The following is a 24,690-nucleotide window of genomic DNA, read 5'->3' as shown; positions in this document are numbered from 1 at the left end:
TGGCAAATTACCTATTAGTTCTCTCTGTTCACTGTCTAGACCTCCTAAGAAAATGCTTTTAATTCTCTCCTGGTACATTTGTACCTGGAGGGAAGACGGATTGGCTTTGATCACCTGATATTCTGGTTCCTACAAGGGTCTCTCCTAACCCTCCTTCATGAGATGCTGAATACCATTTGACACCAAGATTGGCAGGGCCACTCCACTTGGGCAGATTCTGACTGTAATAGATACAAATAATCATTTGTTTTGAGGATGCCTATTTTGATGTGGAGGAACAGAGGCTTGACTCAAGCCAGTTCAAAAAAAGGGGAATCAACTTTTAAAGATATACACAAAGCAAAAAGGGATCAGTAATGGCATAGGCATTCAAGGACAGCAGCTATAGTATAGCTGGGCCCCATGGGAAAAGGAACCAGGAACTGGAAATCTACAAGGAGCAGGGGCCGCTTTCCTCGGGCAGGGCATCTGTCTCTTTCTGAATGACCACTCCGTTCTCCTCCCTAAGCTGACCAGCTTCCTCTTCTTACCCATACTTTCAAATCCCTCATAACTTTGGAATGCCTATGGCTTATCATGGCCTCCTACGACCCTACCTAATGGCAACTCTTGATATAGATATTTGGCTTTTGTCTTCACTATTCATTAGCTTAGTTTTATAATAGCTATAATTTAAATAGATAAGAATAGAGAGAGGATAATGAAACCCCCAAAACCCATCATCCAGCTTGCAATTATCAACATTTTGTTAAACTTCTGACTTTCTCTTATTAGAATGTTTTAAAGCAAATCCCAGAAATAATTTCATTTCACTTCTAAATACCTTTGTTCAATTTCCATATTTTAATATAATTAGATCTTTTCCATCAAAAAAGAATCTGATTGGCCTTATCTCATCATTTCAAGCCTAACCATACAACTGGACTGCCCATAGATTGGATGTCTTTGGGTTAGGTGACCAACCCAGTCCAATCAAGACTGACTGACTCTAATGACACTGCTTCTCCACAGGTCAAGAGTGGAACAGTTTTCTGTATAAGGGGATCAGGCATAGTACACACTGTAAAATGTGATTAAGTCAGCTGTGATCACAGGGGCATCCACCAGGGCCAAGATTACGGTGGGGCAGGTGAAGTACTTGGGTCAGGCACAAAATTTAGAGAGAGCCCAAACACTTAGTAATCAAGATAAATAATATCTTAATGCAATGTTTTAGAGGAGCAAAATAACTTTTAGAAAATCTACAATGAACAAAATATCAAAATGTTAAATAAGGACAGTCTTTGCCCGTAACAAGAGTAATGAACGTCCTACATTGAACGATTGTCTTGTGTCCTTGGGGTACTCTAATTCATTAGAGCATTTACTCCTCATAAGGACCTGGGGAGGAAGGTATCATTAAATATCTTATTAAAATTCTTGGTGTCAAATTATATTTTCAATCTATTTTTAATAAAAAGCATTTATTGGTAAAACTAAATGTAAGGCAACAGAAATTCAGTCAAGGCAAAAAAGTGACCATAGTTTCTGTTTTTAAAATGTCTTCTTTAATCTTCCCTTTTCCCGGTTTGCCCAGTTAAATGACCTAACTTGCTTAGAAAAATAACAAACCCTTTCCAAAAGAAACAACATTTAAATCAAAGAAAATCCTTACAACAACAGTGTTTTTAAACGTGATTGTTTTAAGGCTCTGATATTTCCGACAGGCTGAGTTTTTGGAACCTTAAATTGGGGTGCTTCATCACTCAGGGGACTAATCCTTCAGGGGATTTGCATAGCTGCATTTGGGAAGTTGCTGGGAGAGGTTATTTTGCCTTTGAACTATGATAACTCTTCAACAAAAAGGAGGTTTCCATTATTATTATTTAAACTGGAACCGTAATGACAGGCAGCTACTATTAATCATTTACTTATTTTACAACTATTCATTGGGTGCCGTCATGGTCCAAAGCACTATGCTTGGGACACAACTATGAAATTAAACAACCAAAATTCCTGCTGTTCTGAGACAAACATTTGATTTTTAGTATTATGGCAGAGCTCAGAGTGGTGTCTGATTTAGGGCCTGATTTTACCATATTTAAAAGAAATAGACAATTTTCGTTTGTATAATTATATGAAAAATAGGAAATGCCTCAACTCGTTATAATTTGAATGTACTGGAATAACCTCCAATCAGTAAAAATCCCTAGACCTATATTATCATTCTCCTAAATATTCTAGCTCATTCCCAAATAATGGCTTATTAATTCTACAGCCAAACATTCAATGATTAGCAGATTTGCTTGTGCTACATGGTTTGTGTGAATTGGGAAGCATGGTTTTCCCTTTCTTCTTCTAAACTGCTTTTCTGAAAACAATTCAAAAAAGCAATAAAGAGTTAGTGAATTCTGTCCTTCATGATTTTATCATGTAAATGAATAAAGGTGGTTAATTTTATGACAATATTAATCTCCTTTTCAAATTATTTCTGCCATAAAATATTCCCATACATTATCAGATAACTCTCAGCTGCTCTATGGGCTGAGACATGACTTTTTGGTAACACCATGGGGCTCCAATGGTAGCAATCCCAATACAGAGATGTTCCCTCTAATTATCCAGGTCTGTAAGACAATTCTTAAGAATTGTGTTCCAGCACTGCTGGAACAAACCTTCATTAAGATAGATGATCTTATTGGTTCTATAGTTTACATTATTCCTTTTGAAATCTTACAAAGACACTTGTTTTCTTGAATAAAAATGTCTCCAGTTTCCATAGTTATACCCTATCTTTGCATTGAAATGCAATTGCAGCTACAATCAGGAATGAAAGAGATGACATCACTACTGATCTTAGAAAAACAAAAGGATTATAAGGGAATGCTATGAACAACTGTATGTCAACAAATTAGACAACTTAGATGAAATGGACAAATTCCTAGAAAGACAAAGACTATAGAAACTGACTCAAGAATAAGTACAAAATCTCAGACTTCCCTAGTGGCACAGTGGTTAAGAATCCTCCTGCCAATGCAGAGGACACAGGTTTGAGCCCTGGTCCAGGAAGATCCCACATGCTGCGGAGCAACTAAGCCTGTGAGCCACAACTACTGAGCCCGCATGCACAACTACTGAAGCCTGTGTGCCTAGAGCCTGTGTTCCACAACAAGACAAGTCACTGCACTGAGAAGCCTGTGCACCACAACGAAGAGTAGCCCCCGCTCTCCGCAACTAGAGAAAGGCCTGCACATAGCAACGAAGACCCAACGCAGCCAAAAATAAATAAATTTATTAAAAAGAAAAAGAATAACTACAAAATCTGGATAGACCTATAACAAGTAAAGAGATTAAATTAGTAATTTTAAAACTTCTCTTAAAGAAATGCTCAGGCTTAGAAAAAGAGGGAGAAAGGAATCGAAGCATATCACTACAAAACTTCATCAAATCACAAAGGAAGACAGCAAGAGAGAAAGAAAAGAACACAGGAAAACTCTAAAACAGCCAGAAAATAATGAACAAAATGACAATAGTAAATACTTTCCTGTCAATAATTACTTTAAATGTAAATGGATTAAATTCTCCAGTCAAAAGAGATAGAATGGCTGGATGGATTTAAAAAAAAAACAAGATTCAATAATATGCTGCCTACAAAAGATTCACTTTACCTTTAAGGACATACATAGACTGAAAGTGTAGAGCTGATAAAAGATATTCCATGCAAAGGTAACTGAAAGAGAGCAGGCATGGCTATACTTACATCAGACAAATAGACTTTAAGTCAGAAACTGTCATGAGACAAAGTCACTGTATAATGATAAAGGGGTCAATTTATCAAGAGGATACAATTATAAATATATATATGCACCCAACATCAGAATACCTAAATATATAAAGCAAATATTAACAGAACTGAAGGGAGAAATAGATAGCAACACAGTAATAATAGTAGGGGACTTTAATACCCTATGTTCAACAATGGATAGATCATACAGACAGAAAATCAACAAGTTGGACTTGAACTATACTTAGACCAAATGAGCTTAATAGACATAAAAGCATATTTCATCGAACACATTCTTTTTAAGCACATATGAAACATTCTCCAGGATAAATCATATGTTAGGTCACAAAACAAGTCTCAGCCAATTTAAGAAGATTGAAATCATACCAAGTATCTTTTCTGACCACAATGGAATGAAATTAGAAATCAATAATAAGAGGAAATGGAAAAGTCATAACCATGTGCAAATTAAACAATACATCTCTGAACAACCAGTGGTCAAAGAAGAAACCAAAAGAGAAATTTAAAAAATATCTTGAGACAAATGAAAATGAAAACACAACATACCAAAACTTATGGGATGCAGCACAGTTCTAAGTGGGAAGTTTATAGCAATAAATGCCTACATTAAGGGGGAAAAAAGATCTCAAACAGCCTAATTCCACACTTCAAGGAACTAGAAAAAGAAGAGCAAACTAAACCTAAAGTTAGCATATGGAAGGAAATAATAAAGATCAGACCAGAAATAAATGAAATAGGAAAAAACAATAGAAAAGATCAATGAAAATAAGTGTTGGTTTTAAAAAAAATAAAATAGATAAACCTTTAGTTATACTAAGAAAAAAAAGAAGGCTCAAATGAATAAAATTATAAATGAAAAAAGAGACATTATAACCAACACCACAGAAAAACAAAGGATCATAAGAGACTACTATGAACGTTTATACACCAACAAATTAGACAAATTAAAAGAAATGGATATGTTCCTAGAAACATGCAACCTACCAGTGAGGTTAAGAAGAAACTGAATAACAAAGAAATAGGAAATCTGAACAAGCCCATAATGAGTAAAAAGATTGAATCAGTAATAAAAACCTCCCAGCAAAGGAAAGCCCAGGACCTGATGGCTTCACTGGTGATTTCTGCCAAACTGTTGAACAAGAATTAATACCAATCCTTCTCAAACTTTTCCAAAACATTGAAGAGGAAGAAATACTTCCAAACTAGTTTTTAGTTGGATTGTATCCAACTAAAAAGCTTCTACACAGCACAGGAAACAATCAACAGTGTGAAGATACAACCTAGAGAATGGGAGAAAATATTTGCAAACCATACATCTGATAAGAGGTTAATATCCAAAACATATAAGGGACTCAAAAAACTCATAGTAAGAAAATAAATAGGGCTTCCCTGGTGGTGCAGTGGTTGAGAATCTGCCTGACAATGCAGGGGACATGGGTTCGATCCCTGGTCCAAGAAGATCCCACATACCGCAGAGCAACTAAGCCCATGAGCCACAACTACTGAGCCCACGTGCCACAACTACTGAAGCCCGCACACATAGAGCCTGTGCGCTACAACAAAGAGAAGCCATCACAATGAGAAGCCTGCACACCGCAACAAAGAGTAGCCCCCGCTAACCACAACTAGAGAAAGCCCACACGCAGAAATGAAGACCCAACACAGCCAAAAATAAATAAATTTATTTTTAAAAAGAGAAAACAAATAACGCAGTTTTAAAATGGTCAAAGACCGGAATAGATATTTTTCCAAAGAAGACGTACAAGTGGACAACAGGTATATGAAAAAGTGCTCAATATCACTATTCATCAGGCAAATGAAAATCAAAACCACAATGAGGTATCACCTCACACCTGTTAGAATGGCTGTTATCAAACAGACAACAAATAACAAGTGTTGGTGAGGATGTGGCGAAAAAGAAACCCTTATACAGTATTGGTAAGGATGTAAATTTGTATGACCATTATGGAAGACAATTTGCAGGTTTATTTAAAAAATTAAAAATAGAACTACCATGTAATCCAGCAATCCCACTTTTGGGTATATATCCAAAGGAAATGAAACCAGGATCTTGAAGAGGTATCTGCACTCCCATGTTCATTGCAGCACTATTCACAAAGGCAAGATTTGGCAACAACCCAAGCATCCATCGACAAATGAATGGATAAACAAGATGTTATATATGTATACTTTTATATATTATATAAATGAAATTTAACCCTGAGAAAGGAGGAAATGCTGCCATTTGCAGCAACATGGATGAACCTGGAGGACATTATGCTAAGTGACATAAGTCAGACAGATAAAGACAAATGCTGTATGATCTCACTTATATGTGGAATCTAAAAAAAAAAACAAAAATGTGGAATTTATAGAAGTAGAGACTAAAAAGGTGGCTACCAGGGACTGAGAGAGTGGGAGGTGGGGTGGGAATTGGGAGATGCTGGTTAAATGGTACAAAGTTGCAATCATGTAGGACGAATGAGTCTAGGGCTCTAATGTACAGGCATAAGGTCTATACTTAATAATATTGTATTGGTCACTGTAAATAAGCTGAGAGAGTAGATTTCAGGTGCACTCATCATACCCACAAAAAATGGCAGCTGTGAGATGATATGTTAATTGCTTGCATGTAGTAATTATTTCACTAGGTATACGAATATCAAATCACCATGTTTTATACACTAAATGTATACAATTTTCATTTTAAACTATATAAATTTTAAAAAGAAAGAAAGCCAGTTTAGCAAAGTTGAGTGGTAGAGATGTAGGATAAAACATGAGAGGTCAGAGGGTAAGGTGTTTTAGGGGAGTACAAAGGAAGAGTGGGGCATGTAGAGGCATGTAGAATCTTATAGATTGTTATAAGCCTTTTCTTCTGAGCAGGAAGGGGAACTATAATAAGGTTTTGAGCAGATTAGTAAAATTATCTGACTTACATTTTAACAGGCTGCAGGCGGGCAGCGGCAAGAAGACCAGCTGGGAAGCTGTTGCCGTGGCCCAGACTCAAGAGAGTAATGTGGCTTAGAGTGGCAGTGGAGAAGGTGGTGAAGAACGATTAGCCTCTGTATATGTAGCGAAGGAGGAACTGACAGAATTCGCTGACAGATCCACTGGGATGTGGAGAAAGAGGGAAGTCAGTAAAGGAGAAATAAAAATGGGTTAATATATGTAAACTGTTTACTTACCATAGAGCCTGGTTAATAGAAATCAGTGAATCAATTTCAGGTGTTATTACTGTTATTACTACTTCCTGTTGTGAGAGTCATGGAAGGTAATGTATGGAACCTGGAAGTATTATCTAGAGTAAGGTGTTTATAAAATAATTAAACTCTGAGAGATAGGTCCCAACAGGAGATTGTGCCTCTCCCCAGAGCCGGCTGATGGGCAGGTGAGAAAGCTTCAAGCCTCAGAGATGAATTAAATGACTTATCCAGGTCCTAGCTAAGACTGTTGAATAAGATCAATAAGTGGCCACAGTCTTTGTTTCCCAGTACTTAGAATCTTAGTTACTTTCTTTTTCTTTTTTTTTGGCCACACGGCACATCTTGTGGGATCTTAGTTCCCTAACTAGGGATTTAACCCAGGCTCTCAGTAATGAAAGCACCAAGTCCTAACCACTGGACCACCAGGGAATTCCCCTTAGTTACTTTCTTGAGTACTGTTTTTGTAATATCCATTATGTGTATATTTTTACTAAAAACAAATGCATATTCAATGCAGAGAATTTAGAAAACATAAAGGAAAAATATTTTAACTACCCAGAAATAATATCACTCAGTTTTCTGAGACACATACATATTTTTTAAATTAAAGCTGGGGTCATACTATACATACTGTCTTGAAGCCTGCCTATTCATTTAAAAATACGTTGTTTCTTTGACAACGTTCTTCCACAACATCATTTTCAGTGGCACATAATGAATACATTACAATCATGTATTCTCTATTTGCTCAATATTCAGGCTATTTCTAATTTTTTTGATATTATAAGCAACTGTGATGAACATCACGACTATTTCTTTGCACAGCTCTAATTTCATAGAAGAGCCTCCTGGAGGTGGAGCTGCTGGGTCCAAGTACATTCTTAAAGCTTCTGTTACATGTTGCCACCAACTTAATATTGACGGTCCGGGACACACATTTTTACAACTGAAGACTCCTTGAGGAACATAGTAGAAAAGAATTATGAACTTAAAAGAATTTCAAGTCCAGTCTTTATATCCTATTCGAAGATGTGAAATGACTTTACCTCTATTTTTCAATGCCTCTATTTCCCAAATGAAGCTAAGGCGCTTTCTTCAATGCAGTGAAAAAGCCCCTTGAAAAGATTGTGACTTCCCAAAGCACATATTACCTAAACCAAAAAATCCTCAGAGACCAGGCTCTGTCCTTACAATCATCCTTTATCTGGAGAAGGGGGAACAAATCTCCTTTGTCTTCCAAACCATTATCTCCTGTTTTATTTTTAATCACGTTTGGAACTTTACTGAATTGAGAACTGGGAACAAGGAACAAAAGAGCTCAAGAGCTAATTGTTGGGAAAAGCAACCTTCATCCACTGTCTGGTGTGAGTGGGCATTTCAGCCAGAAGGCCATGGGAGGAGGCCGAGGGCTCTGTTCTCTCAGCCACAAGACCTTGGCCCGGTGTTGAATAAAGTATGTGTTGCTCTTGGAAATGGTAGGCTGCGCTGAGCCAGCTGACCCAGGGAGGATGTCCCTACCCTCACCCCAGGCAGGGGAAGGTGGTGTTGGGCTGCCTCCGAGGGGGTGCTAGGAGACAAGGGTGGTAAGGGCAAAGGGGGAAAGCAGGGGCAGTTGTGCCCCCCGTAACTGTGGGAACAGTCCTTCCTCAGCTCTCACTCCCCACCCTCCACCTTGGACCTTAGACCTGCGTGAGTCCATATCATTGGGCATCCAAAGTTTCTGCATCGGGCTGATGGAGCAGTCCCCACAGAGAAAGCCGAATTTCCTTATCGTGGTTGAATTGAAGCCATTCACTTGGATGACGCAGCACTGGAGTCCGGCACTGGACTTTTTCCTTGTCCAGGTCACAAGACCTCCAAGGATTTGCTGGATTAGCAGTGCTTTCCCAATATACAAAGAGTCACCATGAACTTGTACAAAGGCCATGAACGTCAACTTGGGAAGAAGGATCCCCGACCAAAACTCAGAACTCTCTCTAGGAAATCTCAGGGCCCTTGCTCAATAAATTTGGATTCCCCTAGAAAACCTCCAAGCTCCCCCAAGGCTCATGGCTTTCACAGCACCCCAAAAGGACCCACAGTTGCTTTTTTCTATGGAGGCCATGAAGGCACCCACTTGCATGAGGTCACCTAGCCTAAGGGGTGCAGCAGGATGGCTCCTCTGATGGCAAAGCACCATTCTTCCCTGGAAAGTGCCCACTTTCCTCCCTCCCAGGTTCTCACATGGACCACATTCCAGGATGGTGCTCCTCTAAGTGCACCAGTGGCCCTGCATGTGACCCAGAGGCCCGTGGAAACCACAGCAACTGCAGAGACCCGAGGAGCCACAGGCATATGTGTCATCATGACCTCAGAGATCCACCCCTCAGGCAGCTGTCTGAATGTCACAAAAATCAATTAACTACATTAAGTTGACTTCTGGGGTGTTAACCCAGAGCAGCCACTGACATCCATCCCTCAGGCTTCGCGGGGCAGTGAGAGCTGATCTGAGTCATTGTACAATGGGCCCCAATGGAATCCAAGCATAAACAGGGAGGTGCAGGTCTGGCCCATCCCCTCTGAGTCAGAGCAGGCCTCCCGCTTGCAGTCCCCCAGACCTGGCTGCCCCTCCTCCCTTGTGTGGGGCACACTCCCCGAAGCAGCTCACCCTCCTGCAGGAGAAGACACAGGGACACCTGCTCAGGAATCCTGGGGCTGACGGGAGGGGACAGCAGGTTGTCCTTGGTTGGTTTTAATCCCACATCTCCATTTCTGAGCAGATGCACTTTTCTTCCTCCTTCTCCTTCTCTCCTTTCTTTTCCTTTGCTTTGCTTTCTATTTTCCCACCTCCAACTTGGGAAGTAGGAATTGGCAATACTCAAATGACCCTATAGGCAGATAAAGATAGAAAGTCTAGAAAGATAGAACATCCCAAGAATTGTTTGGAAAGTATCTGCTATTATATCGTATACGTTATCACATACACAGATATACAGAAAAATCATACCTTTGTTTAACTTGTTGACACTTTCTTTGTGGTTTAGTTTAGTTTAGTTTTTGAATTACAGGTGGGCCTATGGGAACAGACACCATCATCTTTTCTTCTTTTCTGAGCTTAGAGATGCTAAGGTCCTGTGGGCGAGGTGAGTTTTGAGAAGCTGTGGCTGGGGTTAGTATGAATCAGGGGAGACAAGCTTTCAGACCTAAAGTCATGTCCAATAGTGCAATAATCTTCGCGATTGTCGGTAGATGTGAGCAGTCTCAGCTACTTTGGGAGGCAGCAGTAGAGCGTAGGGTTAAAAGCACAAAAGTTGTGGCCACGCAGGCTGAGTTCAAAACTCAGTTTACACGCTGAGTGAGCTCAGTGAGTTATTCAGCCTCTCTCAGGATCCGTTTTGTCACTCATAAAATAGGTGGTCCTGAGGACTGAACGAGCTAACATGAGTAAACCACTTGATGTGTATTGTAAGTATGCAGTAAGTGATCGCTATTATTCTGTAACATACATTTTTTAAGTGAATCTGTTGTTTGTATTATTAAGACTTGCAATATGATAAATTGTGTTTCCTTTTAAATGTTTTCTAGTAGTAAACTATTGGGTTTAAAAAAAAACACCTGTTTTTTTAATATAAAAAACTCTCTATTGAGTACTGTTAAATAAGCTCTTAGATTAAGAATGTAAACCTCAATACAGGTATAATTTATTAATTTTCTCAGTTGATGATATTATTATCATGGAAGACAATTAAGTTAATACGTCCAGTTCACCTATAATTTAAAAAAGTAAAAGAGATCTAGAAAGAGTGGAAACACTTTCCTTATCTAGACTCTGGTCATTACCATCTTAAGTTGACTTAGACCCAAATGATGAGAAGTGAAAGGCAGCTGACCCAAAGTGACAGAGGGTAGGAAGCTGGGGGAAGGACTTCCATCTTGGAAAAGACCAAAACAAGAGCTTCCGCGGAAGTAAAGATTCACACAGGAAAGGCCTGGAAAACCCACAGCTAAGTGGAGGGCTCCTACCGTGGTTCTGATCCCCCGATGGTGACTGATAACTCCCATTGTGTCCAGGCCTGGTGCTTCCGGGCAGGAAATCCCAGCCCCCGAACCAGGATAAGGCCAGCCTGGGAGCAGGTCCTGTGAGGAGCATCTCACTGCCATTCCCACTTTCCTGACAGGGTCAGGTTCAGGCTCCCTTTCCCAGGACCTCAGAAGTCCGAGAGGTCAGGGCTGTTGCAGGCTGGTGTGGAATTCAGCCTCTTCTGCGTGGGGGTCAGTTGTTAAAGCCAGGTCTGGGAGTGGGAGTGGGGTGCTTGCCAAGGGATGGGGTGTGAGGAGGGTGAACGATGAGGAGTGAGAGAGAAGAAGACACAAATTTGAAGGTTCACAAGGTGGCTTATATTGGGGGGACATAGGGAGGTCAAGGGTCATGGTAGAAGGTGATTTGAGGGTTGAGATAGGAAGAATTATCTCTGCCCTGTATTTGAATATTTTTCCCAGTTTTAACTATATTTTGGTTAATCTCGCTAATAAGTGAGGACATAATAAATCTGTGTTTTTGCAAAATCTACTTATTTTCATGGTGATACTGAGTCCTGGGAGGCCCAGCTGGGCATCTTCCTGGCGTCCTTTTGGCATATCCTAGTCACACATTTGTACCAGAGTCCCAAATAAGTAGGCTTTAAAATGCCTGACCTAGGTGTGCCTCTGCCTGTGCATTTTTAAAGATGGGATAAGAGAATCTGGGAGAATTTCTAATGATAAACTAATAATAAACTCGTACAGACTATTCCAAATGCTTTAGCTATAGTAATTCATTCAATCCTCATAACAACTCTTTGAAGTAGGAAGTGATATCTTCTCCATTTGACACATATAGAAACTGCATCACAGATAAGTAATTTCATCAAGGTCACACAGTTTATAAATGGTACAGCTGGGATTGAACACTGGCAGTCTGGCTCCACTGACCATGTTCTTACCAGCTACACTATGATGTCTTTCATTAAATTATCACTTCTTATCTTAACTTTAAAACAAGAATCAAAATGTGATAATAGCTGTTTTTTAAAAAATCATGTTACTGCTTTTTTTCTGAATATAAAATTTATAGTTATTGTAGAAAATTTGAAAAAAATTTTAAACTTCACAAAGAAAATTAAAACCACCATACTCTCGCCACACAGAAATAACTACAATTTACACTTTATTATATTTTCCTTCAGACTTTTTTCTATGCAGAAATATGTGTACATTATTGAGCTAATGCTCTTCATAGTATTTTGTAACCCGTTTTTTTCCCCTGAACGATGTATCACGAATGTGTTTTATGCCATGCAGTATTCTACAACTTGATTTTTAACAGCTGTTAAATATTCCACCATTGCATTCCATGATCTATTTAACCAACTCCCTGCCATCGGACATTCAGTAATTACCTTTTTTTTTCCCACTTTAAAAAATAACTCTGTGATAATCATAATAATTACCACTTTTAAATATGTATTTTCATTCTGCTAAAACAAAGAGGGTTTGTTACTGTGACAATTATCCAAGAAGGTCTCAGTTTGAAAAGAAAGTTCTGAGAAGTTTGAAAGGCCATCTAAATGCAGCATTCAGGTCTCCCCGGCTTGCAGAGCACACCGATCCTCACCCAGGCCAAGGCAGCATGGAGTAGTCATACATTCAGCTGGTTAATACTTTGGGGGCACCTACTATTTGCCAAGCACTATTTCAGGAGCAGGGAATATAACCTCCAGGGCAATCATGGAGCTTTTAAAGAGAGAGACTAAGAGCCCAGGGTCCTAGAGTCAGACGGCTTGCTCTGGCCCCAAGAAGTCTAGCTGTGTGACTTTGGGCAAGTAACTTTACTACTCTGAACCTCAGCCTATTCATCTGTGAATAAAAATAACAGTACCCACCTCATGGATTGTTATGAACATTATATGAGATAATACCTGTGAAGGTTTCCTACAATGTCTGATACATACTAAGTGCTCTACCTATTATTATCATTAACTCTAACTCTGCCCTCCTGCTTTTATCATTGAAGATTTGTCCATCTGAAGCTCTAGTCCCATCTCTCAATAATTCTAAATCTCTCTATTATCTACTGAAGAAAATTCATCTATTCTCCCACCAGCAGCCTAACTGAGGCAACTGTCTAACCTATTATCACTTGAGTGGTGCACACTGTCAAGGAAAAAGGAAACACGAAGTTAACAGATAAAAATAGAGTTCAACCGTTAGCCTTCCAAACTGCAGTAGATACTTGATTAGTCTTGAAACTTAGAGTCAACAAAACACAATTGCTTAAAGTTTACTCTGGACAAAGAGATTTCCTCAGTGAGAGAAAATCCTGCCCAATGCCTCATGTTCCTTAGAGTTCCGTTTCCATTTTGAAACACTAAACCCTCCAGTTACTCTTCTACAAATTACATCTGCTGTGGCCCACACAGCAACCGTATCACTAATGCTAAGTGTGGAGCACCGAATGCTTCATTCCAGCCAGCATATTTTCCATCTTTTCTGTGGTCAAGAGCTTCATGAGAATCCAGTACTGCAAAGCAAAAAGGCACTGGGGACAACACTGCGATGGTTGTTCTACCCTTTTTACTCCCTCCCCCTGCAAAAAATCAGCATTTCATTCTCATTCTTTGATAGGGTTACAAGACTAATCTTCTTTATTTCCCCCTGTAACTTGTATTATTTAAATGGCAAAACACAGTCCAATACAGCGCTAGCAGGAGTGGAGATTTGAGAGGTGAAATGGGAAGGGATGCCCTCATGCATGAAGCCACAAGAAGCCCCAAGTTAGCTTAAAAATCTTCTCAGCTATTTATTCCGTCTTTTAAAAATGCTGCAAACTGTGGGAAAATAAAGGTGGCTCTCTGTCATCCGTGAAAATTGATTGGGCGGGAAATGTGACATTGAGGGGAACCAAATTTAGGAGTAATTGAAGGGGCTGCGTAATCTAACAGGTGGAGGATCAAACTGGGTTTTCTCTTCCTTCAGCCGTTACCAACAGGGTTCTAGAGCTGGCTTCACACTTCGCTTCTCAATCCTTTAGTTTTCTTTTTTGTAAATTGAGAGTCACACTACTAGGTAATCTCTAAAGTCTTGTACAAGTTTCTATGAGATATTTTTTAAAACATATTTTTGCACATTTATTAGAATTGGGAAGTCCAATAAATGTGTTTATTAACACTGTGGATGGGCAAAGAGCATGAACAGACAATTCATAAGAAAAGAAACAAATAACTAATGAACATTTCCAAAGAAGGTTAAAGGTAATAATAATCACGATTTTCCTCTTACCTGAATAATAACTCTTAAAAAAAAGTTTGTATTAAAGAGGTTTAAAAGAGTTCGGTGGAGAGTTGAGATAAACTTACTTGCTGGAAAGATCATGGAGATAACAGTAAGCTCTAAATCAGCCGGGGTCTAAGCAGAGTGGGGCCTGCTGTCTCACAGCCTGGTCCTCCCACTGTTCCCTCTGTGGACTCGGCTGGTTTTCTTTGCCTGGAATCCGGGCCCCTTCTGCTGTCAGCACTTCTTGGGCAGCCACTCACCCCTGACTCTCAGGCCATTTGTTTGGGGGTTGCTGGCCAATCCCTGGTCACTCCAGTGGAACAGTCCTGGGACTTTTGTCAGAATTGTCAGGAAAGTGAGGTTTCTTTTTGCTGCCACTAATAGCTATAAGAAAATAGCAGAAAGTAGAAGTGTGGTTGCCAGGAGCTGGGGGAGGGGGAAAGAAAGAGCTGTGTGTAATGGATATAAACTTTCCATTTTTCAAGATGTACAAGTTCTGGAGATCTGTAGCACAACAATGCGAATATACCTAACACTACTAAGGTGTACACTTAAAAATGGTTAAGATGGAAATATGTGCTTTGTAACCACAATTAAATTTTTTTTAATAAGAGAGAAAGAAAGAAGGAAGGAAGGAAGGAAGGAAGAGGGAGGAGGGAAGTAAAACATAGGCAAGGAGGTCCTATGCCCCATGAAAAGGGCCTAACTAAAAATGAAGTCAAAACAGAGAGCAAAGCTGAGAAATCAAGCCCTGATAGATTTGGATGAGTTCCTGGATCCAGTCATGCCTGAAGCTTGTCCTATGCATGGACTTTTTATGTCATTATTATTTTTTTAATTGAAGCGTAGTTGATTTACACATATCGTTATTATTTTTGAGGTCATATATATACAAGGTTTCAAAAGTCAAAGAATATTATAAGGTTTATAAACAACAACCACAGAAGCCCAACTAACTCCTCCCTGTCTCCTTTATCTTCCTCTTAAGTGTTTTCTTCTACTTTGTCTGGTGTTTATGTCTGTATTTTTAACCAATAGGGTTATACAGCTACTTTTCAGGTCAATAGTTTTATGTATTATCTATTGACTCTGTATATACAGAAGATGAGAATTCAGCACTATTGCTTCTCATTATCCCTCACCCTACATCACTCTTCCAAAACAGATATGTTACAATTTTTGGTTAAATCACTACTTAGTGATTACCTTTCTTTCCTTCACTGTTTGTTTTTTCTATGGGGATAATTTCCTCCCTTTTAGCATCTGTTCATTTTTTACTACCATAATTTCTTCTACACTCACAAGAACATTGTAAAAACCCCTGAATTCAACTTTCATTTTCAGTTGAATGTCTCGTGCTCTTTCAGTTCCAGCTTTTCCTAGAGACACTCCCTCCGGGAGCTCCATTGCCTGCTTTAATCTGGACTAGTTAACTTCCACGCCTGCTATGAGAATCCCCTGACTTGACTTCCAACACTTCTTGTGGCAGACACTACAGTGTGTTCACCCAAACAGATCCTTCTCCCTGAGCACAAAGCTAGGCTGTGTCCCTTTTAGCTGATGGAATGTGAGCAGAAGTGATGCTCTCCACTCGCAGACCTGATCCATAAAATCCCCTAAGAGTGCCTCTTCCTCTCCCCCAGAGTGACAGTAGGAGCTCCGTGGTAAAGATGGCACAGACTTTGTCAGCTGAGGCTTGAATAACTTTGTGGAGTTGGAGTCTCACCTCATTCTGCCATCTTTTTACCACTGATCGGACTCATGAATGAGAAATAATTTTCTTATGCTGTAGCCGTTCCTTTGTATAGCATTCAGTTCTTATTTCAAGAATGCAACATCACGTGTATCACTTTGAGGACACTGAAGGGTTTTTGTTGTTTTGTTTTTACTTTTCTTTTGCCTCCTGCATTGTCTGTTTCCTCTGAGTTTCTTTTGCCATCTCTCTGTTTTGCAACTGTCTTTCATGTTGAGTTTTTCCCTAAATATATGAGTATGATCATTGACTCTCTGACCATATTTGAAATTGAAGCATTAAAAAACAGATTAAAAGCTATGTGACCGTGGATCCAAATGAATGAGACAATTTACCAGCTTCATTGCCTGCTGGGGGACATCCCTCCTGGGACTGTACACACACACACACACACACACACACACACACATGCACGCACGCGCACATACACATACACACTATACCTGGAAGGATAGAGGAGAAAATGATGTTTATCTTTGGGCAAAAGGACCGGGAGACGGTATGGGAGTGAGAATATTTTACTGACCGTACCACTGTTTGAAGATTTCCTATATGTGTATCTATGACCTAGCCCCCTCCCACACAAAAAAATATTTAAAAGAATAGCATTAGATCCCCATCTACCGGCTTGTGACAGCAAGTTAAAGAGAAAGGTGAATATATGATCCAATTTTTTAAAAAAAATTTAAGAACATCAGTAAAAAAAATAGCTATGTGACCATGGGTGAGGTTTAGTGCCTGGTAATCTTCATTAGGGTGATAAGGTGACTGGCTGGCTTTTTTATTCAAGAAGCCCCAAATCTCAATATGGTAGGTCTTTTCTCCTGGGCTGGCCAATCTCTCTAGAGATGAATTTCCTGTCTAGACTCCCCCCTAGTCTCTCAAGTTCTGTGAGCTAAGTGGGGGAAGCAGCTGGAGGTCTCACATTCAGAATGTGGAATTCCCTGTTTTCCAAAGACTGTCTCCAACTCTTACATTTTCAGGTACCTCCCCTGCACAACCTTGCCATATCTAGTGTCTCGGGGTCTGGAACCTCTCTGGTTAAAGCCTCTCCCCAACAGTAAATCTTCAGTCTCTGCCAGGGCTGGGGAGAGGAGGGGGCCTCCTCATATACCCTTTCAGACGCTCTCTCTGTTTTCAGCCTCACACCGCCCCCCCCGCCTTCAGAGGCTCCTTCATCATTAGTTCCTCAGCCTTTCCGGGGCTCTGTGGCATGAACGGGCTTGCCTCTCCTTTGAATCTCTTTGTAGAGAGTATTAGGGTACGCCACCCAGGTGCTCCCTTTTCGATGGAGACTCTCATTTCCCAGCGGCTGGAAGTATTTTCTGATGAAGGCTTACAGCTGAGTTTCCTCCCAGGAATTGGCCCCGGATGAAGAAACCTGCCTCACCCAAGATTATCTCCCTTCTAGGGGCAGCCACATCCAATGACTAGCCCGTGGAGGGGTACAAAGGCCTGAGTCCCTTGCTTCAATTTGGGACCACCCTGAAGAGCTTCCTGTGAGGTCAGTTAAGACTGCCGTGACTGCATCCCAGTTCCACTTCTCTCTCTGCCCAGCCCTGCATCTTTCACTCCCCCTCAGGTGTGGTTCCCAAGAGCTCTGTCCAATAAACCTCCGGCATCAGATCTCCATCTCAGGGTCTGTTTCACAAGGAGCTCCGTCTAAGACCCCTTGTAGCTCTCTTTCATCTGATTTTCATATTCCAGACATTTATTGACATTTCTCATCTGCTGTTGTCTCCTCTCTTTGGCTTTGTGAGTTTATACCTATTTTTGTGTCCTCTACTCTCATTTCAATGATATTTTTACAAGGTATCTGAGATAAACACATATGTTCAATCCGTTGTGTTTAACCAGAAGCGTGAAAACATATACATAACACATAATGAATCTCCCAGCTTCACATAGGTCAAGCGACAATTATTAAAATTCACGCCATTTTCTGAGCACCATTTGAGATGCAATATTAAGAAATAAGAAAGCATAGGGTAAATACAACAGATTCCGATCGATCATCAGTGGAAAAGCTAGAGAGAAGCCCCCAAGCAATCCTGGCACACCCCTCCCCGTGAATCCACACCCAGCTCAGAGCCTGCTCTCTTTTCTCTCTAGGCATTTGCACCAGCTGCTTTCTTGGCCAGAATGTCCTCCCCTTCATTTCACTTGGCCAAATCCTCCTAGTGTCCCAGAACCCAGCACAGAACACCATCAACCCCCCATACCCAGCATAAAGTCACCTCACACTTACCTTTATAATAGCACTTAATACACCAGGATTATAATTGCCCATGACTTTGAGCTCCTTGAGCACAGAAACTGATTACTTTGCAACTTCTTAGACCTAGTATCTCTCACACTACCTAAGAGATAGTAGATACCCAATAGTGTGTGTGGAATAAGTGAGTCATTTGGATTAAATGGATTCATGGATGGATGATTCAAATAGGCTCTCCCTGGGGGTCAGCCGTGGAGGAGGGGAGCCCTCATGCTTGGGGAGAAAAGAATTGTTCACTCATGAATGGATTTCCCCTATCCAGCCCTCACCCAAACCTCGGTGAAGCAGAGCCCAGAGATACTGGAGCAAATAGTCCAACCAAGTGCTATTGATCTGGGTTGACAGAAAATGGAAGAAAACGTGCCAGATTAGCTATTTTGGAGTACTAATCTAGAAAAGGCAGAAAGGGGGAAGCCATACCTAAAAATCATTATTACCAGCCTGAAGTTGTAAAAAATCTATAAAAAGGAACCTCCATAATTGCCTACAATTTCAATAAGAGCACTACTACTCACATATATTTTAGGGATTTTTTAAAGATCTGTACATGTTTTAACTCCTTTTATCTTCACAATAGTCTTATGAGTTGGGTGCTTATTTACATTTTATAGATAAGGAAACTGAGCACAGAAGACTTGCCCAAAGCCATTCAGCTAGGAAGCGACAGTGCCAGGATTTGAATCCTAGCAGTCTCTTAACCACAAAACAAAAGCTCCCTCTCCTTGCATTTCCCGATTTCACCAACTCGCCTCCTCCTCCAAGTTGCTGAAAAGGAAATTAGCCCTTTTGGATGGAACAGCAATATTCCTGCTTTGGCAGCTTTCCCAGCTGCGTTCAGTCTCATAGCCCAGGTGTAAAAAAAGTTATAACAAAAGTTAAGTGAAGAAGGGAGCTGGGAGGGAGAGAGACCCAGTGGATGCTGCTTTTAATCCCATCCCTTGAGAAATGAAATCTGAGAAAGAATCAGTGTAGAGGAAAAAGGGAAAAAAAGAATCCTTGGAGGGCAGAGCCAACTGGCTGTGCCTCATGGCAGAGCTGTCCCCTCCAGGCCTTGTCACAGGGACCTGGGGGTCTGCTTTCAGATGACGAGCTTTGGTTTATGGACCCAGGAAGAAGGGAACCACATGCAGCAGGAATCAAGTCAGAGCCAGTGACTCAACCCACACAGGGGCCCGGAGGTCCAGGAACACATCACAAGATGCTGAGACACGTCTCAAACGCTTGCCAGTTGAGTCCATCTGGAACATGAGTTCTGAGCATGAAAGTGCAAGAGCAGAGAGACGAGGGGAGGAGGCCTGAATGTGCAGGTCAGTGAGAGCTGACTCAGATGACTTTGAAGGTCAGCCGGGACCATCCCGCCATGTCTCGGACCAGTGCCAAAGTGCTGAGGGTGGTCATAAGAGTCATGAGGCTGAACCTGGAGACTAGTTTCCCAAGTAGGGAGGGAAAGCAGCTTCAGTGTCTCCCAGCTTCTGCCCGTGCCCTCCCCTTAGGTCTCCTTATTCATGTCAGGGGCATCTGTTTTCTCAGGACAGCCCAGCCCTAAACATGGGAGGCAGAATAAAGGGACTGCCATCAAAAGTCCCAGGGGCAGTCTCCTTACTGTTCCCCTGAATCCTTTCAAAGGATTCAGAAAGGAGCTTGTAAGCTTGCCCATGAAATTGTTCCCACTTGACTAAGCAGAATGTTCACACTTGTATTTATTGAATTTGTGATGTGGAATTATTTATTCCATGTCTGTCTTTCCTCCTGAGCTGTAAATTTCACCAATATCCATTTAGTCTTGTTCACCAGCACCTACAGGAGTGCCTGGTACACAGTACAGCTGAATATATATTTGATGATTGATATAATCATAATAATAAATAATAATGATGATGATGACAATGAGTGGAATAAATGCATGGACTTACTCCAGCCCTTAGGGATTAGTACGAACAAAACCCTCCCCTTGCCTCTTTGCAAGGACCAGCCTTCAGAGTCTTCAGATGCTCTTGTGCCCCATCCGCCACCCACCAGGGACTCCTTTCCCATTTGCAGAGCTGGCAGCTAAAGCTCCCCCCAAGGAACGACCGGCGCTGGAGCCCGGGTCACGTGGTTCGGGCCCCAGTTACATCTCAGGTGTCAGGGCTGGGCAGGGGTAGGGGCTGGACTGGGAAGGCTGGATCTCTGGGAAGCAGATGAACGACTCAGATGAAGAATTTGAGAAGTAGCGGAATCAGCTTTTGAAAGGGAATGTCAGTAACTCTGGGGAAAAACAAAGAAAAACAGGGAGGAGGGCGAGCTCCTTGGCTACCAAGAGCTATACTGGCTCCCTTCCAGGTTTCTATTTCTGGTGTTTGGTGGTAAATTAAAAAAGCTTATAAACTTAACTCCAGTTAGAAAAAAATACAACCATTTCAAATATTGATCCCGGATAATCGCCTCAAACCTGAGCGGGAGACCACCCGGCGTGAAGGGGCGGTAGGAGTGGGGAGGGCCAGAGTGTGGGAACCAGGGAAGGGGGTGGCAACCGAGGCTGGCGGCTGCTGAATCGGAGCGGCACTTTCCTGACTGCGCCCGCCGTTTATGGGTCACCTCCCTCCCTATCGTTGGAGTTTAAGGACCAAGGAAACAAAAAGTCAATTTGCAGGCCTGTAGCCTTTCCAGACTGCTCACATCTTAGTGTTGAAATGTGACATTTAGTTACTCTTCCTCTCTTGGCAGAAGTAATGTAAAAATATTTATTTTTGAAGTGGAAATGGATTTAAAATACTTTTAGCAGATCAATAAAAATATGACAAATCCCAAATAGAAAAATTGTCAGGGGATATGAACTGGCAGTTCAGAAAAGGAAAACAAACACCCAATAAACACCTGAAAAGCTGTTCACCCCCGATATTGTCAAAGAAATGCAATCAAAACAATGAGGGACCACGTTGTGTCCCTCAGATTGGAAAGGATTGAAAGAAATAATGTCATTCGCAAATTTTAACTATTGGAAAACTAGAGTCAACTGGAAGATGTGGAACTGAGACCTCAGTCAACTGACTGGTTACAACGTTCTCATTAAAAAGTATAAATATACAAGCTTACCTTGGAGATGTTGCGGGTTCAGTTCCAGACCACTGCAATAAAGCAAATATCACAATAATGCGAATCACAGGAATTTTTTGGTTTCCCAGTGCATATTAAAGTTATGTTTACACTATACTGTAGTCTATTAAGTGTGCAATAGCATTATGTCTAAAAAACTAATGTATACATTTTAATGAAAAAATACTTTATTGCTAAAAATCCTAACCGTCATCTGACCCTTCAGTGAGTCATAATCTTTTTGCTGGTGGAGGGTCGTGCCTCGATGTTGATGGCAGCTGACTGATCAAGGCAGTGGTTGCTGAAGGTTGGGGTGTCTGAGGCAATTTCTTCCAATAAGAAAACAACGAAGTTTGCCACACAGATTGACTCTTCCTTTCATGAACGATTTCTCTGTAGCATGCAATCCTGTTTGACAGCATTTTACCCACAGAACTTTTTTCAAAATTGGAGTCAAGCCTCTCAAACCCTGCCGCTGCTTTCTCCATTCAGTTTATGTAATATTCTAAATCTTTTGTTGTTATTTCAACAATCTTCACAGCATCTTCACCAGGAGTAGTTTCCATCTCAAGAAACCACTGTCTTTGCTCCTCCATAAGAAGCAACTCCTCATCTGTTAAAGTTTTGCCATGAGATTGCAGCAATTCAGTCCCATCTTCAGGCTCCACTTTTAATTCTGGTTCTCTTGATGTTTTCACCACATCTGCAGTTACTTCCTCCACTGAAGTCTTGAACCCCTCCAAGTCATCCATGAGGGCTGGAATCAACTTCTTTCAAACTCCTATGAATGTTGATATTTTGACCTCTTTCCATGAATTATAAGTGTTCTTAATGGCATCTAAAATGGTGAATCCTTTCCAGAAGGTTTTCAATTTCCTTGGCCCAACTCCATCACAGGAATCACTATCTATGGCAGCTATAGCTTTACGAAATGTATTTCTTAAAGAATAAGACTTGAAAGTCGAAATTACTCCTTGATTCATGGGCTGCAGAATGGACGTTGTGTTAGCAGCCATGAAAACATTAATCTCATCGTACATCTCCATCGGAGCTCTTGGGTGACCAGGTGTGTTGTCAAAGAGCAGTAATATATATATATATATATATATATATATATATTTTTTTTTTTTTTTTTTTTTTCGGTACGCGGGCCTCTCACTGCTGTGGCCTCTCCTGTTGCGGAGCACAGGCTCCGGATGCACAGGCTCAGCAGCCATGGCTCACAGGCCCAGCCGCTCCGTGGCATGTGGGATCTTCCCAGACTGGGGCACGAACCCGCATCCCCTGCATCGGCAGGCAAACTCTCAACCACTGCGCCACCAGGGAAGCCCAAAGAGCAGTAATATTTTGAAAGGAATCTTTTTTTTTTTCTGAGCAGTAGGTCTCAACAGTGGGATTTGAATATTCAGTAAACCATGTTGTCAACAGATGTGCTTTCATTCAGGCTTTGTTGTTCCATTTACAGAGCATAGGCAGAGTAGATTTAGCCTAATTCTTAAAGACCCTAAGATTTTCAGAATGCTAAAAGAGCATGGGCTTCAATTTCAATTCACCAGCTACATTAGCCCCTAACAAGAGATTCAGGCTGACCTTTGAAGATTTAAAGCCAGGCATTGACTTCTCTTCTTTAGCTATGAAAGTCCTGGATTGCATCTTCTCCTAATAGAAGGCTGTTTCATTTATATTGAAAATCTCGGAATTCTCTGGCAGTCCAGTGGTTATGACTCCATGCTCTCACTCCCAAGGGCCCAGGTTCAATCCTTGGTCAGGGAACTAAGATCCCACAAGCTGCTCAGCATGGCCAAGAAAAAAAAAAAAAAGAAAGGCAAGAAAAGAAAATCTGTTGTTTAATGTAGCCACATTCATTAACTATCTTAGCTAAATCTTCTGGATAACTGGCTGCAGCTTCTACTTGCACTTTTATGTTATGGAGATGGCTTCTTTTCTTAAACCTCATGAACCAACCTCTGCTGGCTTCAAACTTTTCTTCTGCAGATTCCTTAACTTTCTTAGCCTTCATGGAATTGAAGAGAGTTGGGGCCTTGCTCTGGATTAGGCTTTGGTTTAAGGAAATGTTGTGACTGGTTTGATCTTTTATCCACACCACTAAAACTTTTCCCCATTATCAGTAAAAAGGCTGTTTCACCTAATTATCATTCCTGTGTTCACTGAAGTAGCACTTTTAATGTCCTTCAAGAACCTTTTCTTTGTATTCACAACTTGGCTGACTGTTTGACGCAAGAGCTCTAGCTTTCAGCCTGTCTCAGCTTTCCACGTGCCTTCCTCACTGAACTTAATTATTTCTAGCTTTAGATTTAAAGTGAATGATGTGCAACTCTTCCTTTCACTTAAATACTTAGAGGCCATTGTAGGGTTATTTATTAGCCTAATTTCAACATTGTTGTATCTCGAGGAATAGGGAGGCCCAAGGGGGCAGAAAAATGGGGGAAAAGGCCAGTTGGTGGAGCACTTAGAACACACACAACTTTTATCAATTAAGTTCGCCATCTTAAAAGGACATGATTTGTTGCACTTAAAAACAATTACAATAGGAACACCGAAGGTCACTGATCACAGATCACCAAAACAAATATTATAATAATGAAAAAGTATGAAATATTGCTAGAATTACCAAAATGTGACACAGAGACACAAAGTGAGCAAACGCTATTGGAAAAATGACTCCAATAGACTTGCTTGATGCAAGGTTGTCACAAACCCTTCAGTTTGTGAAAAATGTAGTATCTGCAAAGCACAATAAAGCGCAATGCAATAAAAAGAGGTATGTCTGTCCTTTCAGTCCTTATGTCCTTCACATTTGCTGTTGTCTCTGCTTAGAAAATAAATATTCCTTCTCTCACCACCATGGGCGGCCATGTCTCCTTCTTCAGGCTTGAGCTGAGAGGCCTACTTTAACCAGTCTAATTCAAGACCTTCCTTACTCTTTATCCCACCAACATGTGCATTTCTTTTATAGCATTTAACAAAACCACATCTTATCATTATAAATGTATTTATTCATTTGTGATTCCAATAGAGAGTTATATCATAAGGGCAACACGGGAATATGCCTACCTCGTACACCAGCATAAATCAGTACTTGGCACAGAGGCTGGCATAAGCCAGGAGGCAACGTACAATTGCAGGATGAATAAGCACTCCTCCAGGTGTTGGAGATATAAGAGAAAATGAGATAGAGTCCCTGCCCCCTGGAGCTGACATTATAGGGATTGGTTGGTTGGTTGGTTGGTTGATTGACTGACTGATTGGATGATGTATGGATTGATGAATGAATGAATAGGCTTGG

The 24,690-nt window shown here is 40.9% G+C and overlaps 2 pseudogenes; both read right to left on the bottom strand.

Moving 5' to 3' along the window:
• Positions 1-21,586: 21,586 nt before the first annotated feature.
• LOC125965570 (tigger transposable element-derived protein 1-like) lies at positions 21,587-22,600 on the bottom strand (annotated as a pseudogene).
• Positions 22,601-23,175: 575 nt separating this feature from the next.
• LOC125965318 (tigger transposable element-derived protein 1-like) lies at positions 23,176-23,891 on the bottom strand (annotated as a pseudogene).
• Positions 23,892-24,690: the final 799 nt, after the last annotated feature.

Source organism: Orcinus orca, chromosome 1, assembly GCF_937001465.1.
Source record: "Orcinus orca chromosome 1, mOrcOrc1.1, whole genome shotgun sequence".
In the NCBI taxonomy this organism is placed as follows: Eukaryota; Metazoa; Chordata; class Mammalia; order Artiodactyla; family Delphinidae; genus Orcinus; species Orcinus orca.
The sequence above is the reverse complement of the archived record's forward strand: the minus strand, read 5'-3'. Positions and strand labels throughout refer to the sequence as shown.